At 45.4% G+C, this 16666-nt stretch overlaps 1 protein-coding gene across 1 annotated transcript in view; it reads right to left on the bottom strand.

Moving 5' to 3' along the window:
• LOC108033230 (pneumococcal serine-rich repeat protein) overlaps positions 1–14754 on the bottom strand; it is a 37644-nt gene extending 22890 nt beyond the window's left edge. Inside the window, exons 1-2 of the mRNA XM_017107497.3 lie at positions 14508–14754; positions 13579–13701 (exon numbers count right to left, since the gene is read on the bottom strand). The gene's annotated coding sequence lies outside the window, so the exon portion shown is untranslated. The remainder of the gene's footprint in view (positions 1–13578; positions 13702–14507) is intronic.
• Between the last annotated feature and the right edge of the window lie 1912 nt (positions 14755–16666).

Genomic DNA, 16666 nt, shown 5'->3' with positions numbered 1-16666 from the left:
AAAATAGCAAAATAAAGCCCCCGAGAGCGACAAATTGAATACCCTTTTAGACCTTTAACTGCCAGGAGCTTACGCATCCGATTCAACCTTTAAGTTTGTGCTGACCGAATTAAGATACACACTCGAGAGAAGATACACGCTCAAGATTCATTCAAGGTGATTACGGCCCGTATAAAACATACATATACAAATGCTGTGCCATTTCACCGACCAAGAAAATAGTTGCCATAGCCAAAGTTCTAATCGGCATTGGGCCGACCTCCTCCGAGGAGCATGGCCAAAACACCAGCAGCTTCTTGGCCCGCTGACAGCCTGACAAATTGACAAACTGGCGGGGATAATGGGGGCGGCGGGGTGGAGGGGCGGAGGGGCCGATGGAAGGACGCATAACTTTTAAGGGCCCACAAAAACACGGCCATTACATGTGGCCACCATGGCTGGCAGGGCCCGAAGCCATCAATAAAAGCACAGCACAACTGGCAGCTGCCCGGCGCGGCCGCTTTAGGCCACATTAAAAAGCGTTGGTCGACATAAACTGGCCAAAATCGCACAATTAACCGAGCCAAGAGAGCCGCGCCTGGCCATTAAACGGCCATTAAGAGAAGTTTCTGTGGGAGCGATTCCGGGAAAGCGGGCAGCAGGTGTGTGCGACTCGGGGCGGAGGCTCAGCAGATAAGGATACATAAGGGTGATGACTGGCTCCCGACAGATAAGCCGCCCCGGGTCTAAGCCCTCGAAATAAATTGGCAAATTGGGCGGGGACCAGGGGCGAGTTGCGAGGTGCGAGGTGCGAGGTGCGAGGGCGGGACTAAAGCGAAATGCTCATAATTCCGCTTGTTAAGCTTCCCACTCCCAGCCGCCCCATCCTTGGGCAACGGCCTTGATCTTGATGCCAATTTGATGTTTGGCATTGGCAGGCGGCAACAGAAAATGGCACAGAACGCAGCTGCAGCCGAGTCCTTGACCCAGATGCGTGACGGGGCGAGGGGAGGGGTGGGGCAAGGACACCGAGGACTGTTGCAATGGCGACCCGTGTGGCGAAGCCTTTTCAGCTTTCCCGTGTTTCGCTGCGGATAATTACGTAAATCTGCTTAAGCTTATCAACAGGCACCCAGCGCCCCCTGACCCCCGGCAGCTAGCAAGGACAGCCGGCAGAAAGCCAAGGGACGCAGACAACTAGCTGTAGCGGAATCCCCCTCAAACAGATTGCAACATTTTGCTGCCACTTGTTGGGCGCCAAGAGGCAAACAGAGAAGCCACCACCCCTGCGCTCTCAAGTGCCTGGCCGAGAGCCCGGAGCAAGGGCCACCAGGACACCGGGGCTCCAGGACTCCAGGACACCAGGACACATAATTGGAATCGCCTCCCCCGCACGTGTGCAAATATTGATGGATAGTTGCACACCAGCATCACCGAGGGGAACCCTCGCTCAAGTCGTCAACTCTCAGCGCCGATAAGTAGGCAACGGATTGTGCCGAGCAGATGCACCAGCTTGCTTTGCCTCGCACTCACATATCACGCATACCCCCCGCACGGCTGGCGAACCGAAAATAGCGCAAACAAATCGATACTTCTGCGGTGCAAAACGGAGCTCGGATGAAAGGCTCACATGGCAGGCTTCCCGTGAAGATTAACCAAACGCAAAGAGAAGCACTATAAGGCGCAGAGGCTTCGGAGTATCTCGGCGTAGCTTACCGAAAAACAATCGAAGTCGCCGAAATGTCAGGGGAGAGCACATAAAATTAAAGATTTCTTGTTGAATATAATAATATTCACCATAAAAATAGTTTTGCTTCGATTTATATAGTTTTCGAATATGCATTCGAGTCCTATTTTTCTCTTTTTGATACTGATTTCGATTGATAAGCAAAATGATTTTTTTCCAGTTACTGTAAGTTTGGAATTTTCAAGATGAGGAAAAGGTTTAAAAAACAGATTGCCACACAAATTCAGCAATAAGATGAAGGGGTTAATAAAAGTGATGTATCATTCAGACAGCATTTAAGTTACCTTCCCGATAATGCAAAAATAACAAGAATTATAACTTTTGTTTAAAAAATACCCATGCCTACTAGTTAGGGTTTAACTTAAGATAAATAACATATTGTGGGGTACTCTGGAGGCATAACGAGTTGGGAATTACAGCGCCATCAAAGTGCTAAGCTTGGGAAAGCTGATCAATCCGTTAGTATACATTTTAGTTGAAGTTTAAGCCTAAGTGCCAACTTATAATTAACTCCTTCCTCCCCCAAAGTTGGTATAATAAAAAAGCTTTTGTAGTCGTATCTTAGGAATACCTTTTTTCACCACAAGGCGAAACTTTGGCTCTTTGTGGTCTCCGAATCTCGGATGGCTGCCTTGCTAGATTTTCATCGCCCATCTATTCTATTTCATTGCCCCTCAATTTCTGCGGTCTGGTAGTTGCCATCGGGTTTCAAATAATGCCCGCGTTATAAAGAAATTTATACACCCATTTGGCCGAGATTAGGTGCTTGATTCTTTGAGCGCACGAACTCCACCTCGGAGCGGCAAACTTTCCATTTCGTTACCGTTCAACTTTCTCGCAATTTTCCATGCCGTTGCCCAGAGCCCTCGGCCGCGTCCTGCGTCCTGCGTCCCGCGTCCCGTGTCCGCCGCCCTTCGACCTCCTTCGCTCCTCTCCAGCTTATTGATATTGCAATTTAGCCAACATAAATTTGACAGACCAAACAAGCGGCGAAAGGGGCGGGCCGAGCGGCTTGTTCAAGTGCCACTTGTGTGAGGAGCGGCGGCGGCTCAACAAAGGGGAGGCGGCCCACGGGTCGGCTGCGTAATGCGCTGCTGGCCACCGCAGAAGCCAAAAACTGGGCTCGTCTTTGTGCTGCTCCTGCGGCTGTTTATCTTGCGTGTGTTTTGTTGATTTTACCGATTTCTCTCGCTTTCCCACCACGCCCACTTAGCCCACTTAGCCCACGCCGCCCCCGGCCACGCCCCCCTCCAGCCTTTGTTAACTTTTTGAGTTGACGGGCATGGAAAATTGTATTTCATTTTATTTCGTTTTTCGCTTTTCGGTTTTCGCTCTTCGCCCCCTTGCGCCGAGCCGAGCTGGAGGAAAAAATGAAAATAAATAAAAATAAAAGTTAATTTTCGCTTGTCGCTCTAAGCCAATTAGTGCGGTTCCCCCCGCCTTTGGCCCGGCGAACAAAAAATCTTCAACGAACCAGCAAATAAGGCCAAAAGCAGTCGGAAAAGGGAAAACAGCAACAACAAACTAATTGAGTAAACAAAGTTCGCCTAAAGTTGCCAGAATTTTTACGTTACTTCTTGCTGATTTTGCGAGATGGCCAGAGAGCGAGCGCCTTCCGTGGGCTATTTTTAAACTTGTTTTATTGATCCCTTAAAATAATTGCAGGGGCAGACAACAACAGCCCTAAGAAATCTGCTCAAGGAATTTTAGTTTAGTTTCGTGCCGGGGCTCATCATCATCCCCATCCCCATTCCCATCAGCCTCCCCAATCCAGTCCCTATCCCTCATCTGGAGCTCAAGGGGCATCATCGTCGCTGCTTTCATCGTGATGATCCCGGTTCTGGGGCATAATGAAGGAACCGCAGCAGCGAAGGCTAACCCGAAAAGCATTTCCAACCACCACCACCACCACCACCACCACCACCACCACCACCGCCATCATCATCATCGGGAATCATCGAGACGCGGGCGCCCCTTGAGTTGATTTAGTTTTCGGGCGGTTCTTTCGAGGGGCGGAAAACTTTTCAAAAATATTTGCCTTTACCATTTGCTTTCCTCGACCACCCACCACTGCCGAACTTTGCTTATAAATTTCGATGATTGCACGGGAGCGAGGCGAAGTGGAGGAGAACTGCCAAAGACATACCCCGAATCCCGGTCTGCGAAAAGGGGTTAGGGAATTTGAATTTGAAATGGTGACTTGAACTTGAATGGAGCCTGGGCCAGTGGGACTGACAGTCTGATTGAGAATGGGTACTCAGTACTTTGTATAGGCCCCGAATTCTATTTATAAGGCCAATCCAACAGGAGCGGCGAGGGCAGCGAGTTAAGTAAAGTGTAATTGTTTGGGGAAATTCAAAGGCGAATAACCGATAAGTGGCTGGCTTTAAAATTGCCTTAAAAACCAGGTTGGAAGACTTGTTAAAAGTTCTTCAGCAGATATTCACTACTGCTACCACACAGAAATACCATATTCTGTTTTCAGTATGTTAATACTGCCCATTTGGGCTTCAGCTATGTGCGATTCCGAATACAAATTGTCCGTATCTTAAGAGACGACTGAGATTTTGTATTTTATGTATGACAAAAAGAATTTAACTGGAATAAAAGGATGGAATCGTGAATAGGCGTTTTAATATCGAAAAATACCATATTATACTTTCAGTATGTTAATACTTCCCAATTGGGCTTCAGCGATGTAAGAATTCAAGTAAAAATTGTCCGAATCTTAAAACACGATTGACATTTTATATTATATGCCTTCAGGGTTATTTTAGGTATGACAGAAAGGTTTAAACTGCTGGTATCGTGAAAAATACCACGTTATATTGCCAGTATGTTAATACCAAATACTTTATTTCCTTTTCCCTTTTGAGCATATATTCGGATATCCATCATTTTTAAAATTAGTGGCTTATATGTTGACCTTCTCATGGTCTGAACTTTTGAATTGTTGAGCAAAATATCAGAATATTTAAGGGGCTTATTGTCCTAATAAATGAAGTTTTACCCGAAATCTTTAAGCTAAATGCGAGTTTACCCCATTTTCAGACTTTAAAATCCAAACGACTTGAATAATAGCTGGCTCATCTTTTAAGTCATGTGAGTCTTCGTATGTTAGTTGCCACCGATACATAGCATACAAAATTGCTATTTAGCGTAAGCCGGCTTCAAGGTTTCCAGTCTATAACTCAATGAGCCAAGCTCTCTATTACGTTCCTGGGCAATCTCTCAAAAGCTTTGTTTTTTAAACTCACTTGCCATAAAGCGAATCCTCGCTGATACCATCAAATTTAGGATGCCTTGGCGTGTCCTTGCTCGTCCTTTCGCAATGCCATTGTCCCGCACTATACCTTGTATCTTGTATCTTTTTCTGCGCGTTGTATGCAAACTTTGCAGATAGCAGAGGGGGAGGGGCAGGGTGGCAAGGGGTTAGGGGTTAGGGGTTAGGGGTTAGGGGCTGGAACGGGGGTGAGTGTACCCCGGGAAACGTGGAATGTTACTTAAGTAGGAACGCCACTGGAGTCGCATCGTGATAATGGAGAAGGCTTCCCTGCGCGCCTCCTCTTTCGCCTTCGATTCGCCCCCCCCTGGAAAAGCCCCCTGAAAACTCACCCCTTGGGCCGCAATTTCCGCCTTCACTTGAGTTACACTTGCGTTCTTTTCTCTTACAATTCCTCTTTTTTAAGCTCGCAGCTGACTGCTCCCTCCCCCTTTCCCTCGCCCCTCCTCCCTGTAATGCTTACACACTCAGTTACAGTTAAGTTGAGTTTGGTTGAGTTTGTGTATCTGTTACGCGAGTTTCTATTTCTCATTGCCTGCGTATCTGTGCGTCCCTCCATGCGACTGTGTGAGTGGGCTTAGGGGGCGAGTGTGTGTGACGAGGCAGCGACATTGCCAAAGTTATTTCATAAATTGTTGCCACAGCAGCAAACACGAGCTCACTGAGAGACAGTGTTTTGCGAGGGTCTACTCATTTTCCTCTACTTTTCCTCCTTTTTTGTATTTGATAAAATGTTGCTCGAGGGTAAAACACACAGAAGGTGTGCATGTGCGTGTGCGGGTGTGTGTCTGTGTGTGTGTGCGGAGCAAGCAAAGGAGAAAGCGGCGTCAGTTGCCTTGTTAAAAAGGCAGAACGAGACATTTTGGCATGCCCATTGTTGGCCGGGCGGAGCGGGCGAAAGCCAGGAGAAAGCGGAGAAGGCGGGAGAAGGTATCAACTGTAAGCAACACGCAAAAGGCGCAACAGGCCGCTGTCGACCAAGGAAGCTGGCAAAAAAGGAAAGAAATCTCCACACAAAAGAGACAGACCAGAAAAAGGGCCACAGGGCGGATGAGTGATGCGGATGGTATTTCGATGTGTACACACAAAAAAACGAGCTCAAACGAAAATCCGTAGGTAACAGTGTGAGCTCAGGTTTACTTTCGATTTCAAAATGCATAAGTACTATGAATCACCAATTTGATCCTACAAAATGCTAGTATCTATTCATAACATGTAAAATTGGTGGAAAATTCCAGTTTGGTATTAAATAATTAGGATATTTAATTGCATACTTGACACATTTAAATCAGCCAAGGCCAAGGTTTTCTTCTGTAAGTCAATTTTTACAACAATTTCCTGAAAGGGGCTTTAAAAATGCCCATTTAAAACCCTAAATATAAAATGTATCTTAACTTGTTTCCTTGCAACTGCCTTCATAAATGCCAATTAAGGTGCCATTTATCATCATTATTTTTTTGCTGTGCACCTGTGTGTGAGTATCTCGCTCATCGTCGCCATCGCAGCTTGTTGCTTTGCCAACTTTTTTCCCTCTGCGCCTGCTGCCTTCACTATTGCCTTATCCCCTGCTCGCATTTTCCATCTTTTTTGCGAAACGTTTTTTGTCGACTTTGCTTCACTTTCATGTGACAGTCGGAGCGTAGCGTCAGTTGATACACTGCGCGCAAAAAAAACCAAATAAAAAAGAGTGTAACAAAAAAGCACCCGGAAAGACAAAGGAATTTTTGATGGATTGCCCAAATGGAGGACGACAAGGACTGGCACATGTGGAATGTAATTGCCAGAGTATCGGATTAACGTTGTGTGTGCCACAGTGTGTGTCAAGGTCAGTGCCAACTGCCAACTGCCAACGGCTGTGTCCTTGTCTAACCTCAAGCGGCGACTATCAGGAGCTGCAGTTTCTCATTTACCAACTTCCCCTTTCGGTCCTCGCTCAACTGTCCAATAACTGTCAAATTCTGGCTCCAATTAAACGAAGGCGGGTCGAGTTACTGGCCAATGCGGCTGGGTAATTATCAACTTCGGAGGGGTTTTTGGGGGGCGATTACTGAATAAGCCGAAGAATTTCTAATTTGACATGCAGTTCGAGCAATGCATTTATGCAGGGAGCCATTTATTATTTAGGGGTTGCCTGAAATGTGGGTTAATTAAAGGAAACATTAATGTTATCTACCGTGAATTGATGTATTTTGACATCGAAATTGTATAATTTATAGAAACACTTTATTAATCCGGAAAACCGGAAAGGATCTTTTTCTTAGAAGGACATAACTTGATTAAATTTGTAAAATATATTTATTTTGTTACTAGTTTCGTTCAAATAAACTACAATTTCTCTGGTGGAGAGTGGCACAGAAATAGGTTTAAAATCAGCACAAAAGTATGCTATAAGAAATTAACCTGTGTGGCTGTATTTTTTTCTTTTAATTTTTGGCACCTTGTAAATAATTTTCGAGCAAAAGAAATACAGAAATACTGATTCTTATAGAACCTTATAGAACCCGCATCAGCTATTCGAGTTTGATGTTTTATTTATTTTATTTGACTGAAAACAATTTTAAATTAGCCCAAAAGCATGCTTTAAATAATTTTTATTTGTCTTGCTGTGTTTATCCCTTGAACTTGCCGCTTTTAAGTATATCGTAGCCTACTTTTAAAGGTATTTTTCGAACCTAGGGGTTCTGAAGCCGAAGTTTCCTATGTTCCTTCAAGAATCCCATAAAGGAGGCATCAACTATTCGAGCAGAATGTTTCTATGCTTTGTTGTGGCTCTTTGCATTAAGGTAATGGCGCTACTGTGCCGTTTAATCGCATTAGGCAGCCTCAACTGGCCGTAAACTGTTTTTAAACATGTGCAGTGGACCATTAGCCTTGTGTGCTGCTATGGCTGTGCGTGCAATTAGAACGCGACAAAAATCAGCGCAGCAATTTTCCCCCGTTTTCCGCACCACACTTTTCCCGCCGCCCTTTGTGCCTGTGGCTTTTTCTGCAAGTGCACGGCGACGGCGTCTCGATGTCTGCTGGGAAAAGGAAAAGGAAGGCGCAACAAGTACGAGTGGAATGGAAATGAGTCGAGCGGAACGGAGATGGCGATATGGGGGTGGGAAATGGAGAAGTGGAAATGGCTGGGAAAACGGGGGGATGGCTGCCAACTGTGTGCTAATGTACATGTGTGCGTAGCCCTCGCTTAACGCTTTTTTCTTAATGCGGCGGCACCTCGTCTAGGAAAATTGAGGGTTGTCGCAGAAAACATTATAAGTGATTCTCCGGATAAGTGCTCTTAAATGTGGTATTTTTGCCAAACTTTGGTTCTCGGGCTTGCTTCAAGCTTTCAGAACTAACAAATTAATCAGCATTAACTTCTAATGTATACCTTTGCTTCCTAACGTGTTTGCCTTGCCAATAAATTAAAGGCAATATAGTACATTTTGTAAAACAATATTGCAGAAAAGAAATAAGAAATAATTACAATATTGTCAATGACAATTGTCCGTATTAAATTAAAAGTTGTCCTTAGGCAATACTATCGATTTCAAAAATTTAATACAATCGATAGTATCGATAGTGTTATCTATCGATTCACCAACCGAACTTAACTATCGAGCTTAAAATATGTGTTTATTCGATTTAAAAAAAGGTCCGAGCGCATGTGAACTTTCAGCCTTGGAAACATGGTGATACTTTAAAATATATTGTATTATGGATTCGTTGAACCAATAGCATATAAAAATTTGACCTTAAGTCAACGTTCGTTTCGTTTGATAGATGCGAGAACCCATTTCGCATGATATTTGTAGTCTGTTTGAGGCACTTTCCCGGCTCCCTCCCCCACGTCCCACCCCCCGTCCCGTTGCCATTTTATACGCATTTCAACATTTATGTGCAATTTTTATGCGCCACCTGCCAAGCGCTCAAAGCCCGCTGCCGCCCACCACCCACCGACCACAATCCGACCCGCGCTCGCATGCACAAATAATTGCAACATATTAATAATGTCTGCGACCACGCCCCGCGCCCGCCCCCTTTTATGGCTTTCAATTTGATGCGAGCAGTTAATAGCCCGAGCACAAAGCCAAAGGAACTCGGAGTCGGAGTGGCGGCGAGGTTAGCGCAGGAAATGGCTTGAAATTTAGCAAATTTTTCTTGGCTCCCCGGGAAGACAAAGATACGGCCCCTCCACCCCGCCCGCCGTTGGCAACTTTAATATGAGCTTATTGGCTTTTGGTAGCTGCCACCCAGCAGGAAAAGGAAGAAAACAGGAGACAACTCCTGGCTACAAATTTTGACGAGCTCAGCAATCTGAACACGCATGTGGCAGCTGCTCCAGGGGCGGCGGCACAGGGTGCTTCAGGGGGCCGGAACCGAAAACACGTAGCTGGTAGCCGGGCCATCGTCTCCCGTCACGTTATACGTTACGTAATGAGATTTTGCGGCAGCTTTGTGCATTGCGGCAAACGCACCGTGTTCCTCTTTGGCCGGTGTCCCTGCTCCTGTCCCTGTTCCTGTCCCTGTCCATGTCCATTTCCATGTCCGTGTCCTCCCACATCGCCGGACGTCGAAGGTGTTCAAAGGTCCTGTCAATATCCCCGGTTAAAGTCCGTCTTACGTGAGCCCGGCTATGCACTGCTTTAGCACGACAGTCGATCGGAGGGAAAGCAGTGCGACACGGAGCGGAACGTGCGTAAGGAGGTGCTAATGGAGGCCAGGATTATGGGACCAAAGCTCACAAAACACTCCCCAAATTCATAGTCTAAGCGTGGGAGGAACTAGGATTATGGGAATAGAACCCACGAAAAATTCCCAAAATTCATGGTTTACTTTTAAACGTCATCGATGGTTGCACCAGAGCCTGCAACGGTTTACAGTCGCTTTAAAATTGTTATAATAATACTCCTTTCTTGATTTTTGTTTAGTTTCCATATAGCCTTTCCCCTAGATCTTCATTATTTTTGAAGACCTTCCTTGGGCAATGCCAAAAATAATCACTAGAGTCTTAGGTCAATAAAGGTGTTTTAGGTAGGGAAATCAATCAATTTGACTTTTGGATACCAAATGATTGTTGCCCTAAAAACATCTTTGTTACTCTCGACTATTCGATCACTCAATAAAATGTCAAATTGTAAAATTCTAATAGCGGACTACGAATTTATTAAAGCCATTGGAACTCGTCCGTTTACTGCTAGGCCAGCCCACTTTAATGATATAACACCGCCATCCGTGGGGTCGAATCGCTTTGCCACTCGTTTAGCCATGCCATGAGTGTTATTTTTCATCATCATGCGTACATCCGCCTGACATGACAATTACCAAACCACATCCAGGCCGCAATTAAGGTCGCCGAAACGCCTCTGCGCAATGGGAAACTTCCATTTCCATTTGGCCGCCATCATAAATGCCGGGAAATTTACTTAACGCTAATGCGCTCAGCTCCCAAAGTTAAAGCCTAATTACGTTAAAGCCAAAAGACGTCAGCTAAGGAGCTCAGTGGCAGGCGACGGACACGAAAGGCGGCGACTGAATCTCCTGACCATCTTCAGCCAGACACCTTGTCCAACTACGCAGACCACAGACAGACGTTAGCACCAGGCCACCGGGAAGGAAGTGGGGTCTGGGATGGGGGTGCCAGGCTCTGGCAGTCCATAAATATCTATCTGTCGGCAAATCTTGGTCCAACTACAACTTGGCCAGCAGAACGCAGCTGTTTATGCCCTTCCTTGCCTGGGCTTGCTACCCTGGAAAAGGGATGGCAGGTCTGGAGCGCCTCGGAACTAATTGAGATTTCAATCCGCCTAAAAGGGCCCCTGAAAGTATGCTATCAACAGGGATAACTCCTTCTTCGGACTTACGTTACCATTTCAAGCTATCTGTATTTCTTTATGGACTTGTGGCTTAACTATTAATTTACACTTTTAAGTTATGAGCTTGCAGCCACAAAGGCTGTAAAGTAGCTAGTTGAGCAAAATAACTTGTAAGGATTTTAAAGGGAAATCTTTAGAGATTTCAATCTGCTTAAAATGATCCCCGAAAGTGTGCTGAGAAAAGATCATACTTCGGACTTTACAGTAGTATACTCTTAGGTACCTTTTTTAAAAAACCTCTATTTCTTAAAGATTTTTGAGCCAAACTATTATTTTAGACCCCTGAGTAAAGGTTGCAAAACAAATGGAAATTGCAAACGGCTTGTGGCCAGAAATCACTCATAAAGGTGTCTGAAAGTATGCTACCATTAATTAATACTACTTAGCCCAACATATATTAAACACCCTTTGAAGTGGCTTCAATACCCCGGGGATTACCGAGCAGCCCTCCACTAATTCCACTTACTTAATAGGATCTATTCACTTAACCCAAATATATTTTATGGGAATATTACGTCCTCAAGGGTATGCATGGCATTGTTTCCTGGTGCTTCGATTAGCCTTCCCTTTCGGCTCGGTTGCTGTTTCGCCAGTTGTTGTTTGGCATTGTTTGCATTAGTTGCTGTGGGTGGTGTCGCCGTTGTTGGTGGTGCTGCTGTTGCTGCTGTTGTTGCCGTCAGTGGTTCTGGCGGTGCGGTGGTGCTTTGCTTGCTGCTGTCGCCTTGGCATTGTTCTTGGATTGGCATTGTCATTGTCATCTGGGCAGCGTCCTTGTTGGTCCTGCACGTTAATTGTTTCACGTTCGGATTGGCCTCAACTCGGATTGGATTGGATTGTCGGGGCGTGGAAAGGAGCACGGAGAGTGGAGAACGGAGAGTGAAGAGTGGAGAGCGGAGACCAGGACGACTAGGAACTCTATTAGTTTTAATTAAACAGCTGAGCGTCTTGGCCAACTAATTATAGTGAACGCCAGGGACGGCGGGCGAAAGGGATGCCCAGTCCAGCTTTTATCATTGTAATTAATGTGCGCTTGTTAATAACAATTAAATGCGTTTTTTCACCGCCTCTTCGTCTCCTTGAAGCCGGCTCTCCTCCCCCTTCCTGTACACACTGCGTATACTTTTTATTCTATCTTCTTGGGACTTGAGCCATGGCTCGGCTTTGGCTTTTGTCTCGAGCATTGCCTGGCAACACAATTAAGCATTTAATCAATACAATTAAAGCCTTGGGCTCAAGCGAGCATCATTAAAAGAAAGGAGCGAGGCAGGGCAACAAAGGCAAGCGGCCATATAAAAATAAACATAAAACAAAACAACAATTCGAGCGGCCCAAAAAGAAACAGAAAAAGCAACAGCCCCCAAGAATGGCGGCAAGTAATACTCGACTAACTCCGCATCAGAGCGAAGAAGATGGAGATTCGACCTCACAGCACCCTACTTAACCTTACAAGACCATTAGGATTGTATTTATTTAAGGCATACTTTTAGACACGTCGACGAAAGTCACTTTGCAATGACTTTAACTCATTTTTACACCTATTGTAGAGATATCTTAAATCTATGCTTTTTAAAGCTAGGGTTTTTAATTTCGTTTGTACCACATATTGTTTAGGTTCCTAGGAAACTTTCTGATAATATTTGGACTGCTCAACTTTGTTCTATTCACTCCCGGCATAAGCTTTGGTCGGTCTTTCAATATTTTGGTGAGCAATAGAGGAGTTTTAAGACAGACCGTTTCCCTGGATTGTTTTGTGGTTTAGTGTATTGCCAGAATAGGGATTTCATTAAAATCAAAAGTAATTTTGGTGCCGAAAAGTATGCAGCTATACATTTTAAGCTCGGTTAGCAGTGAACACAAGCGCATTGCATACTTTTAGACACCTAAAATTGCATTTCAATCCTATTTCAAGCCTAAGGTGATTTGTTAGGTTCTCAAGAGGGAGTTTCGAATTTGGGAGAACTGACCTTTTGGCGATCGGCGCGGTGGACCCCGACTGCATCGATGTTTCTGATTATAGTGCCGAGCGACCCGGGCAGGCGGCTGCGAAGAGCGCTGCGAAAGCTGGATTAAAACTTGTTCTAGGCACCAAATTTAAGCCGCACACAAGGATGCCCGCCGATGGAAGGATGCGGAGTCCGCACTGCCTTTATCCTTTGCCAACTAAATCCCCAGTGCGCGGTGCCTTTTATGACTGGCCGGGCGGGGGACGAAAGGGAAAGGAAAGCGGCAGGAAAAACAGTGCAAGTTTTTACGCAAATAAACGCACGTATTTCACAACTTTGCGCCACTTTCGTTTTCATTTCGGCCTTTTGCCTCCTTTTTGTTTCTTGTCTCTGTCGCCGCCGACCGTCCGCCCTTTACCTTTTTTACGGTTTTGGGAAAATGCCGAAAATTCGCTGCTAATGGAAAATAGTAATTACAATAATTTGCCCGCTCGTTTGCCGTCCTTTGTCCCGCGTCGACTGGACGGCTGGTCGGCCGGCCTTCCTTCATTTTTCTTTTGCATTATTCATTGGATGGCTGCAGGTGGCAACGGCAAACGGTGAAAATAATAACCAGCATTAAGCCGTCAAGTGGGCGGGCCACCCAGCGCCCAGCCTCCCGGCCTGCGGCCACCCAGCCTCAGAGCCATCCCACCCATCACCCCGCTATCTGTTGCTCGTGTGGGCGTGTGAAAATTAATAATAAATCAAAATTAAATGCTTGCTTACTTGACACTTTGGCTTCCTCCTCCGGGCTTTCGTGGAACGTGTCCGCTCTTATTTTATTACTTTCTGCTGAGTTTTACGATTTTATTTATTTATTTTCGCTCCGCTTTGCGATTCTTTGCTTTGCTTTGATGGCACCGGAAAAAAAAGGAAAAAAATTGGTTTCAAAGGCAATTAATTCCGCCGAATCGAATGGGCAAAATCGGGATGGGGAGCAGAGCCTGCATTGTATCTGTATCTTTCGGATTCGTGCGAGGTCCCAGTGTGCCAAGGTAACCTCTATCTCTACGTTGTACTATTTATGGCGTACTAGTGTGCACTTTTCGATGGTTTAATTACGCCAGATGTGTAAATTGGCGGTTTTGCCCGCTCTATGCAGTTCTTTCACTCGGTTTCCGCCCGCGGGCGCAGTGCAAACATGGCCAGCCATCATTCAGGGCAGATCAAGGGGCTGCCAGAGTCAATATGAAAATACCGCCTAATCCGGCAATTATCCGCACAAGGACATTCGACACCGCCCCGCCTGACAATGGCATCAATCAGGCTGCCGCCGCAGGGGGCCGCCGCCCATATTCTTTTCAATTAACACCCCCGGAGCCCACTGACCGGTCGTAAAAACTGACAAATTCCCCGCGTGGCCGCCCAATCGAATTTATGATTTTGCAGCACTTTGTTTTCCCTGCCACTTGCGAATACGAACCATCTGAAAAAGGGGACTCGACCCGGGGTAAACGTGCTGCATGACTTTTACACGATTTTAATGCGCTCCCAGCACCATCACAAAAAATCGGCAACAACTTTTATCAGCCCTCTATGCTCACTTTTTATGGGCCGTGCAACAAACCGAAAAAACAGATCAGAGCACAACAGGCGATTTGGGGATTCGAGTATCTGGGTACCTCTGCTCATAGGGGGTGTACACTTCGAGTTACCATGGACAGCGGCGCTGGAATTCACTGGACGCGGGAGTCGCGCTAACCGGACTCAGGACTGGTTGTTATTTGAGCGTGGTGTTAATAGCGACGGATTAGCGCCAGGTGCTTATGGCCAGGTGCTGATGGCGATGGTCGGTGCTCGGTGGTCGATGGTCGGTGGTCGGTGGCTCCGCTCGAGCCGAGTTCAACTTGTTGTCGCGTTGCTGCCCCAAGAGCAGTGAATCCTGGCTCGCAGAGGCTGGCACTCGCAGGACTCGCAGGACTCGGAGGACTCTGAGGACTCGACTCGATCCGAGGATGTGTGCGGCCAGCAGCGACGACGATGAGCACGAGAATGAACGCGAGTCTGCCAGCCGAGCGGCGGCAGCAACAGCGCCAGCGGCAGCCGACAGGATCCGAGTCCTGGCCCGAACTTCGGCGGCTGCGGGGCGGAAAGGGGAGCGGGCGGGGCGGGGCGGGGCGGGGTCCTGGCGTTGCAGCCTCATCATCGCTCCGCTTGTGTGCGTGTTAAGCGTCCGTGTGTATCTGCCAGCAGCAGCGGCAGACGCAGCAGCAGCAACAGCGTCCGACGGAGCGCACTGCGAGAAACGGGAGGCAGTGTGTTTCGACCTCTCGAATATATTGAAAAAACGAACTTAAAAATCGCCTCTCTTTTCTTTTAATTTGAAAGGTTTGAAGTTGGACAAACGGGCAGCAGAATTTACATTACAAATATTGAAGGTTTAAAAATTAACAAATGACCAAGAGAATCGAATTTTTGGTAGCATTATTATTATCACTATTGAGCTAATCATTTTATCCTAAGTTACATTTTTTAAATTAAATTGGGACCATTTAATAAGCTTCCCTAACATTAAACCAAACATACATACATAAATTAAAAAAGGTATGAAGATGGAAATGTATCTACTAGCTACATACTGATGTGTGACTTATAAGCGGTATGCATCTTATAAGTTTTGAAGAACTATTCAATAATGCCGATGAGAAGATTATTTTTCAGTATTTAAATACATGTTAGAAAAAGACTGTGCGTGTGCGGCGAACATACATATTTAGGACATATGTTAGAGCTATAATTTATTTTGTACAGACATTTTTAGGTAGATTAATATATTTCGAAACGCAATTAAATAAGCTTCGACTATCGCCTTCATCAGCAAATATATACAATTGAAATACACTTTTTTATTTTTAAGTTCAAAAGTTTTATTAGTTGGCAAACACTAAGGTCCCTTTGCCTGGCTGGCATACATGTCGTATGAGTAATTTTTATGAAAACGTTATGAACGTTAATGAATGGAAAAATTAAAAAAAAAAAAAATCATGCGAAGGGGTGATAACAATATTTGTTTTTCTGGACCGCTCTAATGTATATTTTACATAATTATTTTTAGAACATTTTTAAAGTATGTTAGCAATTATTCTATGTTCAACGAGAAGTTAGTAAGTCAATGGGTTGGATTCGTTTTCACAAAAATTAATCAAAACAAAAAAGAAGAAAGCGCTTTTACTTACCTGAAATGAACAAGAGTTGTTTTCAAAACCAATTTAAAAACTGTTTAAGGCTAGAATTTCCCTAAGCAAAAACTGCAAGTAAAACAGATTTGTGTGGTTTTCCTTACAACTTGAAATATATATATGGAAATTGTATCACATTTACTAAGCAATAAGTTAGTTTAACTAAATGAGTAAGCTAACTAACTGAAAAAGTATACTTACGAAAATTAAGATCTCTAGCGAATTTCTCGCAGTGCAGCAGCAACAACAAGTGGAATGTTTTTTTTTCGGCACTCGGCTCGTCCGCTGCATTCGTCTTCCCGCTCACTCGCTCGTGCCCTCTCTCCCTCCCCCTCGCACACTGGCACGCACACCGGCGCACACACGCAGACGGAGGCAGTTCGGCGTGTATGTATGCGTCTCGTTGCGCCTCGTTATTGGTTTCGGTTTCATTTTCGTCTGCTTTTTCGTTTTCGCTTTCGCTTGCGCCTTTTGTCTTGCTTTTGCTGTTGCTGTTGCCTTTGCCGTTGTTTTTGCCGTTGTTGCTGTTGTTACTGGTGTTTTTGCTGTTGTTTTTGCTGCTGTTTTTGCTGTTGTTTTACTGTTGCTTTTGCCGTTTGCCGAACGCCTCTTTTTCGGTTTGCTAAGCTCCCACT

Source organism: Drosophila biarmipes, chromosome X (assembly GCF_025231255.1).
Source record: "Drosophila biarmipes strain raj3 chromosome X, RU_DBia_V1.1, whole genome shotgun sequence".
Taxonomy (NCBI): domain Eukaryota; kingdom Metazoa; phylum Arthropoda; class Insecta; order Diptera; family Drosophilidae; genus Drosophila; species Drosophila biarmipes.
This window is presented reverse-complemented; position numbering and strand designations above follow the sequence as displayed.